The sequence below is a fragment of the Peromyscus californicus genome, unplaced genomic scaffold (genome assembly GCF_007827085.1).
Source record: "Peromyscus californicus insignis strain IS unplaced genomic scaffold, ASM782708v3 Scaffold_15__1_contigs__length_86483966, whole genome shotgun sequence".
Classification (NCBI taxonomy): Eukaryota; Metazoa; Chordata; class Mammalia; order Rodentia; family Cricetidae; genus Peromyscus; species Peromyscus californicus.
The window spans coordinates 55,843,310-55,865,430 of record NW_026294447.1 but is presented as its reverse complement, the minus strand read 5'-3'; the positions used below and the strand labels follow the sequence as shown (position 1 = coordinate 55,865,430).

General features: G+C 45.5%; 1 long non-coding RNA gene across 1 annotated transcript in view; it reads right to left on the bottom strand.

The window, feature by feature from the left end:
* LOC128110914 (uncharacterized) overlaps positions 1 to 19,897 on the bottom strand; it is a 31,331-nt gene extending 11,434 nt beyond the window's left edge. The window contains exons 1-4 of the long non-coding RNA XR_008218381.1: positions 18,560 to 19,897; positions 15,906 to 18,336; positions 6,413 to 6,576; positions 4,810 to 5,093 (exon numbers count right to left, since the gene is read on the bottom strand). This is a non-coding gene — a long non-coding RNA (uncharacterized LOC128110914). The remainder of the gene's footprint in view (positions 1 to 4,809; positions 5,094 to 6,412; positions 6,577 to 15,905; positions 18,337 to 18,559) is intronic.
* Between the last annotated feature and the right edge of the window lie 2,224 nt (positions 19,898 to 22,121).

Below are 22,121 nucleotides of genomic sequence, written 5' to 3'. Positions count from 1 at the left end.
TGACACACAAGCATTCTCTACGTCTTCAGTGTCTGTAACTGCCTATCTTCTATCATAAACATTTTCATGCACGAACTAACTCTGGGGACTCCAGTGGCATGACTGTTCTACCTGTTATGAAACTGTCCATTCAAATCTCTTTGTCGTCTCTAATGGCTCCTTGTGGAATCAAGAGATTCTCACTCTCTCATACATTTTTTATCAGACTTGACTTGGGACAGCAGTCTTGGGTTCATAGGGAAACTGAGCTGAAGTCATGGAAATCATCCATGTGCCTTCTGCCATGCATGCATAGCCTCCCCAGGATGAGTACCTGTCAGTGTGGACATTTACTACAATCAGCGAGTCCTGGTAATGGGTCTTTACCCTCTGCACTTCATAGTTTTCTCAGGGGCTAACTCATAGCATCAATTTGTAAATTTGTAGCATGCATCCCCCTCTGCAGCATCCTGTTGCTTGTGTCCCCAGCCCTAAGATGACCTGTAAGTAATGCTTCAATGTTTATTTTTATTTACTGATATCATTTTAGATTACACGTGTATGTAAGATGCTGTGAAGGTTTAGAGTCTGCCTTTCCATGTCTGGCTTATTTCACTTAACCCAATATCCTCTCCCCTTTATTGTGGCTGAATGGTCCTCCATCATATATATGTGCATGACACATGTGCATATGTCTATCTATCTGTCTGTAATAGTTTGCCATTATTCTCATATATTAATATACCTTTTAACCCTCATCATAGAAGCTTCTATTTGAAGTAGATGGTGACTAGTACAGTTGTCAGCTCATGATATTGTGTAGTTATTTCTTCAGTATTAGACAATTCCCTCCAAGAGGAATAACAGGGACTGATGAGACTCACATGGCCATAGCAACATTAAATAACCAGTAACCACTTTCTGGGGAAGAGTCAAGCTGGAACTGACTCCAAACTGTGAGGGAAGCTCCAGGGACACTGGAACAGGTCTTTGAGAGACACAATCACCTTTGAGTCTCTCATGTTCCTCTAAGAAACTCCAATACGCTCATTGGTCCTCCAAGCTGAGCTTGTGTGCACCATTTCTCTAGTTTACTCTCACTGCCTCATCTGGGACTTCCAGGTCTTTGTTCTTGTCTTTCTAGAAAGTCACACAAGAGGTGTTTCAATCTTGATGGTTTCCCTATCTTGTCTGTAATGACCATAAGACTGCAGACATGTTTGGGAGTTTGGATTCATTTCTTTTGGGGTACATACATCTCTGCATATATGCAGAGAATTAAAACTCTTCATGGCCTCCCAGTGCCATGAAACACCTTCTTATGGACCACAACATTTGAACACAGCTGACCTCACCAGGCCCTCTTGACTATCCCTCTCTGCCCTCACACCCCAGCTGGTCTTTGATTCATGAGATGTTCTTAAATCTTTGCCATCCCAATTCTTATTCTTCTTTGCCCTGTTTCACCTTTCACACTTTCCTGTTTCTTGGCAGTCCTTAAAGGCTCCAAAGCTACAGAGAACCCCTGTCTCAAAAAACCAAAAAAAAAAAAATTCTCAAAAATAGTTCATCAGAAAGGTCTTTTCTGTCCCCCAACCCACCAACCCAAGCACTCACATTATCGATACTGATGATCCCTACACTTCCTGGTGCAAGCATTAAATGTTCTTGCTAAAACAAACTTGTGTAACCTTAACCCGAGGACTTCACCCAAGTCCACACAGCTGCTGTGAGGTGACTCTGGGATCACGCTGTCCGGCAGAGTGCTTGCTCATAGCTGCAGGGTCAGCCTCATTGTCACTGGCCTCCTCTTCTTGATGGTCTGCATCATGAAGTGAAACAGCTAGGATCTGCTGGGTTGACTCTTATCCATTCACTAATCTTCCTAGTCATTCATCCTTTCTCTCACTGATCCAGCCATCCTCACCCATCTATCCATCCACCCATTTGTCTTTCATCTATCTCACTCGTCCATCTGTCCATCTGTCTGTCCATCCATTCACCCATCATCTACCTCTTCTGGTCTGTTTGTCTAAATAGCTGACTGTCATCATCACCCATCTCTCCTGTCTATCATTTATCTCTCTTATCTAGGGTCTATCATACATCTCTCCATTCTGTTTAGTTATCAAACACCTATCTCTTATCTATCTAATTTTTGAAAACACCAAAAAGTAATGAGCCAGGAAAAAATCTCCTCCATAATCCTATTATTCTAATATCAGGTCTATAAACTTTCCTGTGTGTTTTATTCTGTTCTTATTTTCTACAACCATACATATGTATATTTGAATTTTATGCCTATTTTTACTCTTCAAAATTGCTGCAGAGATGTTCTATGTCATTAGGTACCCTTACAGACTAGTGATTTTTTAATAGTTGTACAGTATTTTGGTTTATGGCTACTCTGTAAAGTCCCGAATGCTCCAGTACTGATGGATACTCACCTTGTGTTTCTAGAATTTTAGCTGCATAGATAACTGATGGAGTTGTTTATATAGAGATCCTGCATACAATAATTTCTTTAAGAAGACTATCGGTATTTCCTGAAGAAAAATCTTTGGAATTGAAACACTACATAAAAGGGAAAGGTCATCTATAATTATTCAATATGAATTCCTAAATTGTCCACAGGGCGGAAAATCCCATGGATGTGTTTTGCCAGCAGCCCTCACTAGGTGAAGGTGCCTTAAAGCATCCTGGAGAGCATGGCCTGAAAGCCCATCTTTATCTGTACCAAGAAACAGGAGGCCAAGCTTGCTCTCATAGGGAGTTGGGCCATGATGTTCACAAGAGAGGTCCTGGATTTGGAAATAGGTCTGAGATCAAGCTGTGCTCTGCTGCTACTCAACCCTGTGAGAGGTAGCTGTGTCCTCTGGAAAGTACCATAATGTCCAAGAAAGAGTCCCAGGTGGGGGCTGGTCAAAGACTGGCTTCTTCCATGCAGTTCTTAGAAAAAAAGGTTTTCTGGATTCAGCAAGGACAGTGAACATGTAGTCAGTCAAGGCTGCAGAAAGAATGGGGACTCCAGATTCCAGCTGCTGGCTGTGCATCCCCAGGATCAGTGTCCTCATCTGTCATATCAATTTAATAAGCCAGTGTCTAGGATGTCTTCAACCCAGCACCTCATGTTTAAACTCAGTATGGATGTTTAAAGAAATGAATTAAACCCTGCATGTGGCACATCGTCCCCCCCCCCATTTAGATCTTTGTAGTATTTAATCAGATCCTCACAGCTCCCACCTGTCAAAATCAATATTGATTTTCCATTTTTTCTGAATAGGGAACTTTCAGAACTTGAAACAAGTTGCCCAAGTTGAAAACCTAAAGAAGCAAAGAGCTAGAGTTGAGCTGGGGTGTTTCTGCCCTGTAATAGTAACTGATTTTCCTGTACTTCAAGGCTCCATGAAAGCTCTTGTGTCTATCTGATCACTGAGCTGTGGCATGATCTGAGCAGATTCTCTGCTTGGAAATATACTATTTGAAACTTATCAAAAGTATCCACCCTTGGGCTACCATCACCATCAGGACTGAGGTTAGTACCCCTAGCTAGTTTTTCTCACCCCCAGACCCTACATCCACTCATCTGAATTCACTATTAAATGTCCTCATTGCCTTTAAGAGGGGGGAGTGAATATCTCTTTAAGAGATGGGTGAACACATAGACATAAAGGTGGACAGGATCAAGAGGGAGTGGCTTGTGAGATCATGACAAGCCTGTTCAGAGGAGCTCTGGGAACCTTAGAGGTGCAGCTAGCATTGAGAAAACTCTCAGCTTTTGAGGGCAATGTGTGGACACCTCTTGGGGGCAGCCCAAGGGAACATTCTAGAAGGAAGCAACAGGTTAGACTTGGGTTGTCACAAGAGACCCATAGCCTGCCTGATCTTTGGACATCTCTGGTTCTCATAGACAGCCAGGGTGTGCTATGTTTGGAACTCACTTTGGGTTCCAAAGAAACCATGGGCCCTGAGGATCTGAAGGAAGAGATGGAGGAAGATTAGGATCTACAGTAGAAGCCACATTGTAGCTGGGAAGCAGAGAGCAAAGAGAGGGGACTTGAAGGCAAACAGAGACAAGACTTGACCCTTCTTCTCTGGGCTGTGGGAGTGACAGTTGGTCATCAAAGAGGATAAGGCTTCAGGGAGGCACAGGTGTCAGATGGCCCTAGGGTGCATGGCCTTGTTCACGCTGTGTGCACAGCCAGTGTCCTCACACCATGCACACCCCACTCTAAATACAGGAAGCAGCCTGTATTTAGACTTTTCTTTTAATCTTGAAAGGGAAGAAAACAGTGGCAAAGACTTCCTTATCCAATCCTAATTCGAGCTGAATTCAAAAAATGTGGAGTTGATGCATGTGACACTAAAGTTGTTACAAGTACAGAGATGGAAAACCATCTCCCCTCTTGTTTCCACTCATAGCCCCCAGCTTGATACAGAATTTCTGTATTTAAGCTACTGCGTGGTACGCAGAGCATTTTATGATGAGGACCACTCTTTCTTACAAGGCTGGAGCCAGGAGTTTCCTTCAGCCAGGGGTCTGCCTCTCTTTGAAGCGCAGGGCCTCGTGGTAGCTGACTGGCTGTGAGAGGAGACTTAGTCTGGAGCTGTGTTAGTGCCTTAACATTGCTATGAGAAAACATCCAACAAACACAGCTTGAGGAAGAGAGATTTTAGTACTTGGGACTTTGGAGGAATTTTCTAGATCCAAGTCACCGTATCTCTTTGGTTATGACCATATTCAGATGCAAGACAGGAACCAGAAGCCAGAAAAGGGACGTTCATACACAAAGCATCATACACTCAGAAAGAAAAGCTGCATCAACTTACCCCAGGTTAACATGTTCCTAACCCAGAGGATGTAGTATGTGTTATCCTTGTCCCAGAAAGAAGAGAACAGACCAGCAGTTCATCTTCTGGGCCTTGGCACCATTCAAACAGAAGCTCTGAGGGAGGGTTAGATTTGTGAAATGGATCCAAAGCCAGGCTCACTCTGCAGAGATTGAACTTGGAGTGTCTTTCTCTTTTGGTCCCTTGCTGTCTCCATCCATGCTGGCTGACCACCCAAGGTCTACAGTGGGATGAAAGGACACGGAACAGCCTGGCCCTAGCACCTGCCAAAAGCAGCATCATGGGTGACATCAGAGTGCAGAGTGCATTGATTCCCAAAGCCCAGCTGAGAGAGGATGGTCTGAAGCTCAAATCCCCCCAGGGGCCAAAGCCTGGAGAAATGAAGACTATAGTCATGGGAATTTAGGTCTTTCCAAGTTAAAGGTTCAGAACTCCTAAAACACTAATGTGTCTGGTTGATTGTGCTCCTCTGTCTCGGCTTAAAGAGTCCTTCATTCCTGGAGCATCTGGGAGTCTGGAGACAGTCCTGATTTCCCTTCACTGTGATTCTGTGGTTTCTTTGGGGCTGGAGGAGCCACTATGGTTCTAGGCCATTATCTTATGAGCTTCATGTTATTTAAAGAGTTGAAAGAAGTAATAAAATAAGTCAGCTTGACTAGTACAAGATTGGTACAATTCCCCAAAGCAGCAAGAGTTGAAAACATCCCAATGTCTAATCTATCTTTTTAATTTATTACATATATTCGTTCTGGTGGTTTGAATAAAAATGGTCCCCATAGGTGCCACAGGAGTGGCACTATTAGGAGGTGTGGCCTTGCTGGACTAGGTGTGGTTTTGTTAGAGGAAGATGACAGAAGTAGATAGGCTTTGGGGTTTCAGAAGCTCAAGCCAGGCCCAGTGTTACTCTGTCTTCCTGATGCCTGCGCTTCCAGATGTAGAACTCTCAACTCCTTCTCCAGCACCATGTCTGCCTGCATATCACCATGCTTCCTGCTATGATGAAAATGGACTAAACCTCTGAACCTGTAAGCTAACCCAATGCTTTTCTTTGTAAGAGTTGCTGCAGTCATGGTGTCTTTTCACACCAATAGAAACTCTAACTGAGACATTCACTGTGTGTGGGGAGGAGGGGTTCCACGCTACTGCACATACATGGAGGTTAGGGGACAGCTTGCAGGAGTTAATTCTTTCAGTTCACCATGTAGGTCCTGGGGTTGTAACTCTGATGGTCAATCTTGGCTTTGCAGGAAGTACCTTCACCCACTGAGTCATCCCACTGGTTCTAACACCTAACATCTTAATGTGTTCTCCTTACTCCTTCCAGGAAAATGATATTTCTGGAACCCAGTTCTTGCTTTCCCCAAAGACTCTTGCAGCTGTCCTGTACCAAGGGCCTTGGGTAAACCCTATTCTAATGCTTCACATTGTCTAGGCTGCTTATTGCAGTGTCACAGCCACAGAGGTGACAAATTCAAGCCACTCAGACACCATCTTCCAGTGGGGACAATGAAGACAGCACTCTGTGAATCACTTAGCCTGCTCCCTCTTCACTTTTCATGCTGAACGGGAAGGTCTCACCTACCTGCTCAGAAGGAGGAGGCCACCTTTCCAGTCCACAGAACCTGCTCCCTGCTCATCTTACTCCAGCCAGCATGTCCTAACAGGTTTTTTCAGTCTGGGGATCCCATGGTAGATTGTACCCTCCAGTTATAAAGCTGCTTACAAGCCTCTGGTCTCTACATGGGTCTAAGTTTGACAAAAAAAAAAAAAAAAAAGAAAGAAAAAAAGAAAAGAAAAATGTTCAGAAGACCAATCTCCGCAGCTTTCATAGCTCACAGGTCTGTGGACTTACACATCTGGACTGTACAATCATTTCTCAGCTTCTCATCCACAAACAAATTCGCTATCCCTCATCTGTTTCTCTTTATTATTGAGGTAAGCAGCAGGCCCTATCCTGGGTGAGAAGGCTTTGTTCCAATCTTTGCTTCTGCTGGCCCTGTTCAGGAACATCAGTGCCTATGCTTGTATCCAGAAGACCTGAACCCAAGCATCTGCTTGTATGCAGGGCCTCTGCACCACAGACCCTAGGCCCTGAACCTACATGCATGCAGGGCCTCTGCATCACAGACCCTAGCCCCTGCACCTGCATGTATGCAGAGCCTCTGTACTGCAGACCCTAGCCCCTGTACCTGCATGCATGCAGAGCTTCTGAACTACAGACCCTAGCCCCTGCACCTGCATGCATGCAGAGCCTCTGCACCACAGATCCTAGCTCCTATACCTGCATGCATGCAGAGCCTCTGCATCGCAGACCCTAGCTCCTATACCTGCATGCATGCAGAGCCTCTGCATCACAGACCCTAGCCCCTGCACCTGCATACATGCAGAGCCTCTGCATCACAGACCCTAGCCCCTGCACCTGCATGCATGCAGAGCCTCTGCATCGGTGGACCAGGTTCCTGTATTTGCATATGTCCAGGGTCCCTGTGCCTATTGGGCTTCTTTTAATTTCCTGAAGCTTCTGTCTCCTGGATATAAGCACTTCAAGGTCATGGTGCCTCCAAAGCTACCTGTGACTGCCAAGTGCTCATGCCTTGTCTATAGCCAGCATGACTGGCATTGCTTGCCAGGCCCCATATGGTTGACATCTGCTCAGGTCACCTACAGTGACCATGTGCCCTTCACAAGGTTCTCGAAATGCCTAGTTTTCTTTTGCTTCTAGCTATTCATATGGCCCATGGGCCCCTTTGCAGCAAAAGATGTGCCATTTGCTTTTATAGAAAGTCTCTTTTCTGTGGGCAATGACTTCATAAGCTGCGGTCACTCACTAAGTAGAATGGCATCATACCCTAAGACTCACAATCCTTCTCCCAGCTCTGAAAGCTAAAATTCAACTATGGAACTACTTTGATCCACCTGACCTGTCTAGCTCCTTGAGAACACCAAGGTCAAACAGCTCACCAATTCAAGGCAGGGTCCACTTTCCTGGCCCCAGCAAAGTTGCCACCACACCAGGTATGTATAAGACCAGAGATGGCTCAACCATCCAAGCAAGTCTCTACTGTCACCATTCTTGCCTGTGATCTAAACAGATGAAGTAACAAAGGAAAGATGGGTAGAGGCTGGAATGGCCATCGTCACTGATAGTGGGGAAGTTGGGGGATGATGAGGTACACAGAAGTGGGAACTGGATAAAGTTGATTTAGAGTTGTCTGACATGAGCAGCGATCACCCAGCCATGAGCAGTTACCTCCTCCTCAAAGGCCAGGGCATGGGAGGGAACAGAGAAAAACAGAAACTCACCCTGAATGGCAGATTTCAAAGGGACCAACAATGGCTGGATTTCTCCAGATGTTTCCAGTTAGTCCTTCCCAAGGAAGAGGCATCAATAGAAGGGCAGTGAGAGGGGTTCAGGAGATGAGTCAGTGGACACAGTGCTTGCTGCATAAGCATGAGTCCCCAGCACTCACATAAAAACCACATACAGTGGTATGTGTCTGTAACTCCAATGCTGGGGGCATGGGGCGAGATGCTGGGGCTTGCTGGCCAGCCAGTCTATTCAGAACGGCAAGGTCCAGGACATCTTAGTCAGTAAGAATACCCTGTCTCAAAAAATAAGATGGGGAACGACAGAGGAGCACACCTGGTGTCCACCTCTTCCGTCCTTGTGTGCAGACGTAGGTAAGTACAGCCCCCTAACACACACATGTACACACATACATTACACACGCACATACACTAGAGAGAGAGGACTAGCACAAGTGCCATGAATGGAATTAAGTCTTCCTTTTGTGAGGACACAGGGGGAATGTCCCAGAAAAAAAAACAAAAAAAACTTCTTGAATCCGTGAAGGGATCCAAAGCAAATGGCACTGTCCTGTCTTCCCTGAGAAGTGTCACTGATAGTCTGCTCAGGAAGATGATGTGTGCTGTACTTTAAAGTCCAAACCTGCAGGTGGACACCTGGGTCCATCCCTGCCACCCTGGTCTTCCTATCTGGGTTCTGGGTAAACAGATGCAGAAAAGGTTTTGGACCTGTTTGTGGACATTTCAGTGACCCGTCGCTTCCTGAGCCTGTATTTGATGATGAACTCTGAAAGAGGAAGGAGCAGGGATTGAGAGATGCTTAATGTGCCCAGAGGAGTTCCTGATTGAACAGATAAGGTAGGCATCTTTCTGGGACTCAATCATCAAAAAAAGTAACCAAATTAATAATCGTCAGTGTTTACAGTGACGATGGTGGGTAAGGCATGGCAGCATTGCTCTGTCTGTGGAGGCGACAGCATGAAGTGGAGGCTTGCGAGAGGCAGAAAACAGGAACCAGAGGTTGGGTGTTACCTCTAAAAGCTCTCCCCAGTAATCTCCTTCTACCAGCCAGGCACCAGGTGAGCTCAACCAGTAGCCATGGACTGTACCCTCTCAGGACAGCTATGAACGCCTCCCACAGCAGAATTAAAACTTACTGAAAGCATTATGAATTTTTTATTTTTTTAATCTTAGGGTAAGGAATTTAATTGCAGTGGTTCTCAGTGTGAACTTTGTGGATGAGTGTCAGTCGTAATACCAAAAGGTAAGACACACCCATAAAGTGTCACAGCCTTCCTCAAAATAACACAGGCATCCAAATTATGAGCCTGTGGAGGATGTTTCAGATTCAAACCACAACAAGGAGTTTAAGCATGACCTCATGAGGAGAATGCACCTTCCTACCCCCTCCCCGCCCTCCCCCCGGCTCTGAGAGTGTGGAAAAGAAATAGATGAAAAAGAAATTGGGATTATTTTTGATGCTCCATGTGAGAGTGAGGGAAGAGACTCCTGAGTGATTCTGGGTTTCTTGTGTTAGCTTTGAGATGAAGCATGGCCCCTTCTCTCAGAGCACACCCAAGCAGCATAGACATCTTCCCACAGAGCCCCATGCCCTCCAGTGGCATCTGATTTGGGGGCTTCCATGCCTCCTTCGGTCTACCCGAACCCTGGTGAGTTCATCAGATTCAGAGTGTGATGTATTCAGCAAAGCTGGAAGGGTAAAGGCATCTAAGCCCTTTGAAATCAGACATGGAGCTACAGGATTTGGAGTTTGCCATGCTGGGTTTTAGTCTTGCTTTGGTCTAGTATCTCCTCACTATATCCCTTTCCCCCCTTTTGGAATGTTAATGTATATTCTGTGCCATTGTATATTGGAAGTATGCAATTTGCTTTTTGATTTCACAGGAGGGTTGCAGTTAATAGATTGCCTTGAGTCTCAGAAGAGACCTTGGACTTTGAAACAGCATTGAGACTGAAAGACTATGAGGATTTTTGAAGTTGGACTAAATGTATCTTGCCTTATGATACGGCTCTATGTCTTTGGGAACAAGGAGTGGAATATGGTTTGAATGATAAATGCCCCCATATTCTTGGGCACTTGAATGCTTGGTCTTCGGTTGGTGGAACTATTTGGGAAGGATTAGGAGGTGTGGCCTTCCTGTATGAGGTGTGTCACTGGGGGCAGGCTTGGAGTTTTCAAAACACTTTTACCATCTCAAATTTACTCTCTCTGTCTCTTGTTTGTGGTTTGAGATGTGAACTCTCAGCTACTGCTCCAGTTGGCTGCTGCCTGCTACCTCTGCTCCCCCCTGCTACCTCTGCTTCCCCATCAGGGACTATTATCCCTCTGGAACCATAAACCAAATAAACCCATTTTTCCATACATTGTCTTGGTCATGGCATCTTATCACAGCAATAGGAAAGTAACTAAGACAGATGTCGTGTCTTCATCCATTAGTGTCTTCATGAGGAGAGAAGGGCCAGTGACAGGGCATCCTTCAGCAGGTTGTTGCAGGAAATGAAGAAGTGTGTGGGCAGAATTCAGATCAGCAAAGTAATTATTATTCAACAAGCCTGCACTATTTAAAAGATTACCAATTCTTTGATAATTTCATACAACACATTTTGATCATATTGACCCACAAGTCCTCACCCTAGCTCCTTTCACCTCCATGCTCACCTCCTGACCCTCACCCACAACTTCATGTCCTCTTTAAAATCGAACCTAATTCATGCTTCCTGCATATCCCTGGGTGTGGGGACATCCCCAAGAGTGTTTACCAGGGTCCACATCCTTGAAGAAAACTGACTCTTTTCCATGGAAGCCATCAACTATTCCTAGCTCCTGCAGTAGAGGTGGGTTCTCACGAACCCTCTCTCCTTTGTGTTGGAACATTGATGGGCTTGATCTTGTGTAGATCTTGTTCAGACAACCAAAGATACTGTGAATTCATGAGTACAGCATCCTCTCTTGTCCAAAAACTGTTTCTTCCCAGTCATTCTTGGCCTCTTGCCCTTAAAATCTTCCCATCCTCTCTCCTGAGATGGTCCTTGAGCCTTGGGGAGAAAGTGCGGTACAGATATCCTGTTTGTGGCTGAGCACTTCATTGATGTTCATTTTCTTGAACTTTGACCACTGTGTTTCTTTGTGAACACTGTCTGCTGCACAGAGAAACTTCTCTGATGAGGTACGAGAGGTGCACTGATCTGTGGAATCTCAGCTCTCGGCACAGCCCCCTAAAGTGCTTCATAAATACATGTAAAATGAATCAACAATTAAATGTGAGGGCAGAGCACCCACAGGAAAATGCATGATGGATGTAAAACCCTGATTAGGGCTTGGGGCTTGGTTCTGCGTGGTTGACCTGATGCTTAACTCTGTTTTAAAGACTGTACTGAATTTTTCAGGGTGGAAGGAGAGGAGGGTTTTCTACAGGCCTTGGGAACAGAATATAAAAACACTCTCAGAGCAGACAGCATGAGTTGAAGGCTGTGGTTCAAATGGGGGAGTAAAGTCAGGAGCCATCAAGTATAGGACTTCGAGTTTAACTGTCTCACCGAGGGCTTTGGCTGGTTTCTGAGGCTATAGAAACGTGGACTTTACTCTCTACTGTGCCAAGGCCTGATGCCCTCCCCTGACACACACATCTTGTCATCACAGCATGTTCTTGGTCTCCACAATGTTTTCATGTCTTCTTTGCTTAATTCCAACACATTCAAGATGGGAATGGCCACAGATATGAAGTTCCAGATCAATTCATTCAGGGGGACCCTGGCTCCCTATCATATCTTAAACACAAAATGAGAAAATAAAAGGCAGTGTTGTGGAGCTCTTAAGAGAGTTCCCTGAGCTGAGAGAAGTGAGAGAGAAGCAGGTGAATCCCTGGGAGTCATCAAGGTCCCTGATGCAGGACAGCCTTTCAGCAGCACATGAATGCATATTATCCCTGTCTGTCAGAGAAAACCCAGTCTCGGTATGAATTGGCATGGACAGTCTAGCCCTGGATCCCACATCCAGTCAATCTAGACCCCAGGAGAGTGTAACAACACCTCAAAGAATGGACATTACCTGCAAAATTCTTGGGTTTGCAGTCCTGATGGGTACCAGGCTGCAAAAACAGGCATTTTATCTGTGTTCACCTTTATGCCTGCAGATTTCAACAAGTCAGATAGCCTTTGAAACCAAGGAAGCAGGGAACTAACTCTGGCAGTGAATCTGTAGACTGTCTTCCTTCTCAGTTGCTTCTATCATTTTCCCCTCGTGGACACGTCAGCTCTCTCCCTCTCAGGGTCTGCAGAGCTCCATCCCCACTGACCTCCCTCCTCACCTTTTCTCTGTGTCTTCCAGCTTTTATTCACCCCACATTCCCCATCAAGTGATCCCCTTTGTGTCTCTCCAGCAGCTCAGTAGAGGAGAAATTGCTTAGCACGTTATATGTGGAGAAATTTCCTCCAATGTCCTGGCTCCTGTGCCCGCTGTCACAGGCAACCATCCTCCCCCCTTGAATATCATTTATCAGTTTCATCTTTATAAGGACCAGGATGCATATTCACCAGGCTAAAGATCTCTGATAAGAGTCGCTTCCCAATTTTTCACATTTATTAGCTACCTCACATTCTGTGTGCTCAGACCCTTCCAGGTTCTGTGGGTACATGCTACTCAGATTGTACTCATCATGTGTATGTGTGTATATATGCCACGTGTGAGCACATGCCCACAGAAACCAGAAAAGGGAGTTTGGCCCGCTGGAACTGCAGTTACAGACAGTTGTGGACCACCTGACATGGGTGCTGGGAACCAAACTCAGATCTTTTGGAAGAGCAGCAAGCATTCTTGAGCACTAAGCCATCTTGATTTTAATCACATCTTCATGATAGACTTATCTTCAAACCTCACAATCCCATGCTGAGGACAACATCTAACCCACATGATTAGATGAACTCATCTAGAAGGGTGCTCATTGCAGTATTTACTCTGAGTAATGTTTTAAAGCATCAAGAATTTTGGGTACTTGGCAATTGTTTAAAGTGATATACTGCGACTCTGTAACAGAAGAGCTTATAGCTATGAAATATCACAACTTAGAAGACTATTGTTAGGGAAATAAATACTCATAAAACAGGCTACAATATAGCTAGCATATGTTATATAATTCCAATTTCTTAAAAAGAAAAAAAAAAACAACAACTCATGTTCCTGTCTGCAGCTAGTGCTGCACCAAAATGTAGTTGTGATTATTTCTGGGGGAATCAAAACATACTTTGTTTCAGAATTCACATTCCTATCTTTGCTTTTCAAATTTTGCTCATGAATATATTTTTCTATTAGCTCTCAGAAAAGAGATAATAAATACTGTCGAAAACATGCTAAAATGTAAAAGGAATAAACAAGCTGGCAAATAATGCCTGAAACATAAAGACAAGATATTAATATATTTAATCTAGAAAGAGAGCTTATAAATTAATGAAAAATAATTCCAATATGTACCCAGGTAAAGACAGCAAACAGAAAACACATTCATAACAAAAATCCACAGCTGAAAAGGATGTTCAAGTAGCTAATAAATGTGAAAAGGATTTATTTCCATGAGTAAACCAACAAGAGCAGTGGAACAAAAGATGTGTGGGATTTTTGCAGGTCGGCACAGTGCAGCACAACACATGTACACATGTATATGTATGCTCCTGTGTACAAGCACACACAGGTACACTTGTGTGCACTGTCACACGAGAGTAGGAGAGGATGATGTTGGGAAGAGTGGTTTCAGTGTGAGCAGGAGAGGGTGTAAGAGTCAGCAAGGAAGGCAAAAATGGCAAAAATTCATTATATACATGCATGAAACTGTCAAAGAATTAAAAATAAGACAGTCTCTTACACTGTTCAGCTGTCAATCTTGAATGACATTAGTCAATATTGCTGAAGACAAATGACTCAGTTCTTGGTGCCAAGGTGTTGGGAGTCTATATTTACTTATCCCTTTTTTTAGAAAGTCACCCATAATCCTCCTGACACATGATGTCACCAAACCCAACATGGTCTTAATAATCTCCTCTGTGGATGTGTGTGGATCAGTACCCTAAGCAACTGGGTACTGATGAGCAGCGTGTTTTACTTTCCAGCTCTTTTAATGGAGTTTGCAAAGTGTAGGTGGACTTTTCTGTCCTTCCAGCCAATTCCCAAATAACCACACAGAGACTTAATGTTAATTATCAATGCTCAGCTGATAGCTTAGGCCTGTTTGTAGCTAGCCCTTATAACTTAAATTAACCCATTTCTATTCATCTGTGTGCTGCCCCAAAGCTTGTTTACCTCATGTACTTACTTCCCATCCTGCTGCCCATTCTGCATCTCATGACATCTCCTCTGACTCTGTCATTCTTCTTCCCAGCATTCTCTCTTTCCCAAAAAAATCCTGCCTAGTCATTGGCCAATCAGCTTTTTATTAACCAATGAGAGTCACACATATGTACAGTGTAAGAAAAGATTATTCCACAGCAGTGAAGATAGTTTGGTTCCTGTTGCTGTGATAGAACACTGACCAAAGCAACTTTGGGAAGGAAAGGGTTTATTTCGTCTTCCAGCTCTCAGGTCATGCTCCATCAATGAGGGAAGTCAGAGCAGGAACTCAAGACAGAAATCCGGAAGCAAGAACAGGTGTGCTGCATACTGTCATGCTCCTTATGGCTTCTTCAGCCTGCTTTTTTATACAACCCAGGGCCACCCGCCCAGAGTTGGCACCACTTCCCCTGAGCCCTTCCATTTCCATCATCAGTCATGACAGTGCCTTACAGATATGCACACAGGTCACTATGATGGAAGTAGTTTCTTAACTAAGTTTTCCTCTTCCCGGATGACTCGAGTTAGTGCTGACAATGACAAAAAAAAGGACAAAAATAACAGATAGAGATATGTGTAGACATAGATATAGGAGAGATTCTAAAGCCATCAGAATAACATTTCCCATAGATACTAATAAGGGAGCCATGGTTTGTGATCAATGAGAACAGCTTAGTACCACAGTCTCTTTGACATGTTCCAACTGAGTAAAACATCAGAGACTCTGCATTCAGGGATTGTAGCAGGCTCTGCAGTGGGCAAGACTACTATCTGACGGTACCAGCAGCTTTCAATAATTCCAATATTCAGATGCAGGAGGATAAGGTGTTCAAGGCCAGCCTAGGATACATGAGATTTTGTTTCAAAAATCAAAAGAAGGCCTGGGTAGATGGCTCGGCGGATTAAGTATTTTCTGCATGAGACTAATGACCTGAGCTTGGATCCCAGGGCCACTTAAAGGTGGATGTGGCAGTGCACCTGTGATTCCAGCACTCCTACAGAAGGAGAGGGAGATGGAAAAACTCCCAAAGCTTGTGGGCCAGCTACCTTGAGAATGCAGTGGGAACAAGAGACCCTGCCTCAAATAATGAGGGGGAAAAATCAAAACCCAAGCTTGTCTTCCAGGCTGGCACTGTGGCATGTGCATACACCTGCACTTATATGAATACACACACACACACACACACACACACACACACACACACACACACACACGCATGCACACTTAACACACGCACTTACACAAAAGACAGAGACATAGTTTTGAAGAGGAGGCAGAAAGAGGAGGGGAGGAAAGAAGCTTCCTGTCTCAGTGAGACAGGGGCATGACTTTTTCCCCCTTTCTTCAAAATTGGAATTATATGATATCTGTTGCATCATAGCCTGCTTTGCTCAATATATCTATGACAATATCCTTAAACTGGGTACTTACAGAAAAAGAAGATAGTTGACTTGCTCCACAGTTCTGGAGACTCAGAGGTTGGTGTTCAGCTCTGTGAGGACCTCACAGTGATTGACATCACAAGGACAGCATGGTGATTGGCATCTGTGGAAGGAAGGTTCAGGGCAGACACAGGGCTCTCTTATAAAACTATCCTGAAAGGAACTAATTTAGCCCCACAAGACCTAACCCTTGCCCAGGAGGTAACACCAATCCATTCATGAGGGTGGAGGCTCCATGACCTAACCACCTTCCAGCAGTCTTCCTACATGCTCTCCATGTTCACATCGTCACATTGGGAACCAAGTGCTCATAACACAACATCTTGAGTGGCAAACTCTATCCAAACCCTGTTTCTTTTTAGAACATATCTGCAGAATTTAATCCCATTAATTAATGGCCTAAGGTTGTGACTTCATCTCTCCCCAAGGATCTTTAAGCCTCACATTATCCAGCCATGAGGGGCCTGGTACATATTCTAGATCCATTCTTACAAGTGCTGATGAAAGAACCAGGGACCTGGAGGCCTCGAAGCTGTCCCCTCTGCAGCCTTTCCTCTCCATGGATTCTCATCAACGATGTGTCGGTCAGCTTTCCTTTACTGTAACAAATGCCTGGAGCAATCAGCTTGCAGACAAAAATGGTTGACTTTGGGTACAGGTTTGGAGGTTGCAATTGTGCTTGGTTGGGCCTGTTGATTTGGAGCTGTAGTGAGGAAGCATATCATGGCAGGAAAGGGTGGCAGAGCAAAAGCCACTCACCACCTGACCAGGAAGTGCAAAGAGGAGAGACTAGGGTTCTAGAGACCCCTTATAGGGCACCCCACCAAGTAATGACCAAGAACGTGGGCTTCACCCCTTAAAGTCCCTATCTCTTCCCCACAGTGCCACTCTAGGGATTAAGCCCTTGACATGGGGACCTTGGGACACAGTTCCTATCCATTCCATTGTGCCTGATTGTTGGACTTGTACCTTCCCCCGCTGAACAGGAACCAGATAGGATCTGTGCAAGAAGCATGCATCCATGTTCAGGAAGGATTCTGAGGTCAGCAGCCCTGACTGAGTACTAAGATCATCAGGGAGTACTAAACACCTGCTGTGCCAGCATTCCAGACCTCCTAAGCCAAAGCTTGTTGCTGTGAGACCTGGGTCTCTTGTATCCTCAGTGTTGCCTGGGGAGCTCATACACAGGCAGGCGAGGCTGAGGACAGTTGTACTCACATGGGCACTGAGCTGCTTAAGAGAACAGTTCTGTTACAAGGAAGGCATCTACCATAAACCCACCCTTTGCCTTTTCACATAGGTTATCTAGCATTCTATCTCACTGTTGGGATTGGCTGTCAGACACAAAACTGACATTATGCAGAGTTAAGGAAAGACCTTGGACATCCCAGATGTCTTGAATTCCAGCAGTGTGAAAAACACGAATCACCAAATGGCCCAGCCTTGACACTTGTCACAGTGATGAGATGGCTGGTGTACCCCGCAGCACTGAGCTCAGAGGCTGTCCACGTGATGTTCTTCATCTAGGGGTTCCCAATGAGGAATGGGCGATTATGCCTCCTAGGGGACATCTTCACTGTTGTTTCATATCTTACAGTCCATAGCTCAGGACCCCTCAGCAAAGAGCCATGCAACCATGAAGCCAGGCAATAGGACTGAACCCCACTTTTGCTGCAAGCTATGATGCCATGGTAAACATTGAGAGCCTCTTCTTTCCCAATGTGTTTAGTGTAGCCCTTGACAGAGACCAGAGAAATGTAAAGATGAGCTCAGGTCCCCCCTTGGTGTCCCCACCCAGGACAATGGATCATACATCAGGCAGGACAGTCTTCCAAGGCCAATTTTGATGATGTGAAAAAAGAAGCTGTCATGGAGCCAAGTTCAGTCCTGCACCCCGAGAGCAACAAAGTCCTCCTGAGAAGCCAGACCATGCCATACCAGTCCTTGCTGGCTCTCTGTCTTATCTGCCAACTGTGGAGAGGTGAACCCCACCACAACTACAGCCTAACTGCAGTGTAGAAGCCTCAGCCCCACCTGCCAGGGCCTCAGGGAGGGGATACCATGAGAATCTTATGTCCCCAAGTAAGGAAGCCACAGGCCCAGGAGACAGCCCCACTTATCTCTGCCTTCCATCACCAGGCCAGCCGGGTTACCCACCTTCAAAGTAGGTCAAATTGCCCTAGTAGATAAGGATAGAGACACAGAAACCAGTGGGCAGGAAAACATAGTTTATCTAGTCTAGATAGGGGTCAGATATCCCTACACTGCCCTAGAATCCCAAAGATAGGAGCCACCCCCATAGCAGGCACTGGGGTTGCAAAGTACCTGGGGACAGCAGGGGCTTGGCAATGAAGAGGCTATCAGTCTACCATGGACATCCTAGAAGATTCGGAGATGTCTTTTGCCTTTTCCTGAGCCATCTGAGAAGAGAAAGACAAAGGCTTTGAGGCACTTGGGCTCCTGATGGACCCTGCATCACCTGAGATCTATCACAGATAAGACCACTCAATGACACCTGTTTAACATGGCCACGCCCATAGGTGCAGGGTCCATTGCAATGGAATTTTCCACAGGAAAGAGAATTAGAACTCCACTAGGACTACAGCACAAACACCCTGGAATTGACGGCAAGGTGGGAAATACCTAGGAGACTTCCAGTCAGGCGTTGGAGGCTCTGGCTAGAATGGTGTAGTAGGATTGCCCCTAAAGGCCAGCCAGGATGGGAGATGATCTTAAGTCTGGTAAGGCATGAGGAGAGAACCCGGAGTTAGTATGACTTCATGGGAAGGCAAGAGCCTCTTGCTACTGGACTGGTGCCTGGTGTGGTACAGAGGGCCTAGGAGAAGGTAGGAAGCTCAACTCCAGTCTGCCCCAGCAGAGATTCCAAGATGAGGCCTCACCACAAAGGCTGGTGGCAACACGTTCATTGGAGTCTACGAGAAGACTCAGAGACCCACCTGAGGGATGAGGGCTTCTCTCCACTCTGCTTTACTCACAAGCTAGCCACATCTGGCAACTGGACACAGTCTTAGGAAACCAGAGGGACTTAGGAATGAGCTCAGAATGATGACTCTGTAGTCTCCCACAAACCTGACTGATTCTTGGACTTTCCAGCTAGTTGAATTTGCATCCCTGCCCTGCACTCCTTAGGAACAGCACACTATGGAGCCGCCCACTCCTCACTCACCATGTTCTTCTGGGATCCTGGCAGGACTCTCATTTGTGATTCCCTGGAAGCCCTTGATTTCTGGCAGTTTCTATCTCAGAGCTAGTCTGCATCCTTGTCTCCCCTATCCCATCTTCTGGATAATTCAACAACTCCTTCCCTAGGGCCAAAAGCTGTAGTTCAACAAATGTCCCTGGAACAAAATCTCTAGACCCCATCACTACCAAGAACCGTTGTCCTATCTCCTTAGGGGACTGAACTCCAAAATAGGCTTTTATGAGAGAACTGGGACTGTCCACATCACTGTGCATACTTTAACACTTGGTACATGTGTGGGGTGAAGTTTGCATGCAGGAGTGAGGTGGGGAAATCATGGCTCATTGGAGGCCATTCCATTCCAAAGGCACTGTCTGGTTTGTGTGCAGGCCAGCCCTGCCCTACTCTGAGTTTGGTCTTCTGTATCTATCACCCTCCCTCACTGGGCACCTGCTTCTTCCATGGCTCACGGTGCCCATGAGATGTTGTCTGGGTTGATTCTCCATCACTGCTCCATCTCACTGCTGTTCATCTGAAGATGTGGCTAACCAGAGAATATTCATTAGACTAAAAGCCAAATCTGTGGTGTTGGGAAGTAGCTCAGTTGGCTAAATGCTTGTTGAACAAGCAGGAGGACCTGAGTTCAGATCCCCAGAACCCACATAAATCATAGCAAGTGAGGCAGAAGACAGACAAATCTGAGGGATTTCCTAGCAACGAGTATAAGTGAAGTGGCAAGTTCCAGGTTCAGTGAGAGAGCTTGACTCCAAAAATATGGTGGAGAGGAATAGAGGAAAATACCGGATGTAAACCTCCAGTCCCTAAATATGCATATGCATGCATGGGTGAGTACCAACACATACACACACACACACACACACACACACACACACACACACACACACACACACACACACATTAGCTAAGCAGTGGAGCTGCAGAGCAGAGAACTCAGGTCGAGTTCTGGGTTCAGCTCTGTGACTTACTTGGTTTGCAGCTTTCCTGGAAGTATTAAAGGTACTACTATTCAACAGCTCTGACTCACTACACCTCATATTCAGTGACCAGAGTCACCACCGTTGAGTGCCTCACTAGGCATTACATGAGCTATAGTGAACTAAAGGGTTTGACTCAATCCACAAATGCAGACATGCATGAAGCCTGTAGATGTACCTTCATTCCTGTCTATGCTCATGTAAATGCCTTAATTTCACAGCTTGATAATGACAATGGTGTAATCAATGAGCAATTGGTTGGTCTGTCTCCAATCTTCCTGTGTTCAAATCACATGCCCACCTTATAGCAACCACATGACCTGTGAATGTCACATAATCCTACATACAAAAGCTCACCTTATGCTCACTGGGACAAACATTCACTCCTGAGTCACTGTTCCCACATTCCAAATCTCAGCTTTGCAAACTGTGGCATGATGAGAACAAGGGCAACCTCACACTTCACATGTATGATGGATCCCTGTGTATATTCACGCATAGATATAATTTTAAAATGTGAGTTAAATGATCACTTATGAAGCTTTTATTATGGGTTGCACACAGTCTCAGCAGGTACTAGGTAGATTTCATTTTTAAAAATTTAGGGTAATCCAGGTGTGGTGATGCATGCTTATAAAGTAAGTTCGTGGCCAACCTGGTCTGCATGAGACCCTGTCTCAATTTCAATAACAAAGTAAAAAACTTAGAACAAGCCGGGCATGGTGTCATATACCTGTAATTCTATCACTTTGAAGGAGTAGGCAGAAGGTTCAGGAGTTCAAAGTCACCCTCACCTACATAGGAAGCTTGGGATCAGCTTCTTATGTAAGATCCTGTCTCAAACAAGAACAAACAGAGATTTAATGTGAAGACCACAGATGAGAGGACAGAGCCCTGGGTACTGTCCTCTGTGCATGAAGCCATACTGTTTGGAGCCCGCCATTCCTGTTCAACAGATGCATTAGGCTCCAGTGGTCCAGTCATGAACACACCGTGTACAGACATGTCTTAGTCAGGGTTTCTACTGCTGTGAAGACACACCACGACCACGGCAACTCTTACATAAGAAAACATCTAAATGAAGTGGTGGCTTACAGTTTCAGAGGTTTAGTCTATTATCATTCATTATCATCATGGAGGCGGGTCATGGCAGTATGCAGGCAGACATGGTGCTGGCTACATCTTGATGTAGTTACTGGAAGTGTGCCCTGGAGAGATGTAGCTCCTCCTCTTCCTTCTCTTCCTCTTCTTTTTTCTTTCTCCCTCCTCTCCCTGCCTTCTGTGTCCCTCCCTCCCTCCTTCCTGGCCACCATGAGGTAAGCAGCCTCTGCCTCACACCTCCTGCTGCCACCAGGAAATTCTGCCTCACCTCAAGCCAGTAGCAATGGATCCAGCTCCCCATGGGCTGAAGCCTCTGAAGCTGGAGTCATAATGAACCCTTTCTCTTTTGAAAATAATTTCTCTCAGGCATTTGTCCCAGAGTCAAAAACTCACCTAGTACACAAAGGTGCTGGCTACATTGTGATGGACTGTAACACTGAGCTAAACATAAACAAACAAGACCTCAAAGTCTGCCCCCACAGGGACACACTTCTTCAACAAGGCCACACACCCCAATCATGTCACTCCCTGTGAGCTTATGGGGGCCAATTACATTCAAACTATCACAAGGCAACACTATTTCAGCCAGTTGGTGCTGTCTGTAGACACAGGAACACCAACATCCCATGACACTTGAGGACTGTGTGTTCTTAGAAGCCCTGGCCTCTGATTCTGTGAGGCATCAGAATCATTTAGACTAGCGTTCATCTTCACCGAACCTTTCCATTGCATTCCTCAGTGGCAGAGACAGACCACATGTGATTGGTTCCCACTTCACCTCAGCTTCCTGGGTGTGCTTTCTCGCTCTCTGCTTTACCTCTGTGGGGTCTCATCTCCTTCAGAGTCCACATTTTCTAATCCCCTGTGCCTAGTGGCCTTTCCCAACACGAGTGCAGGCATGCAGCAC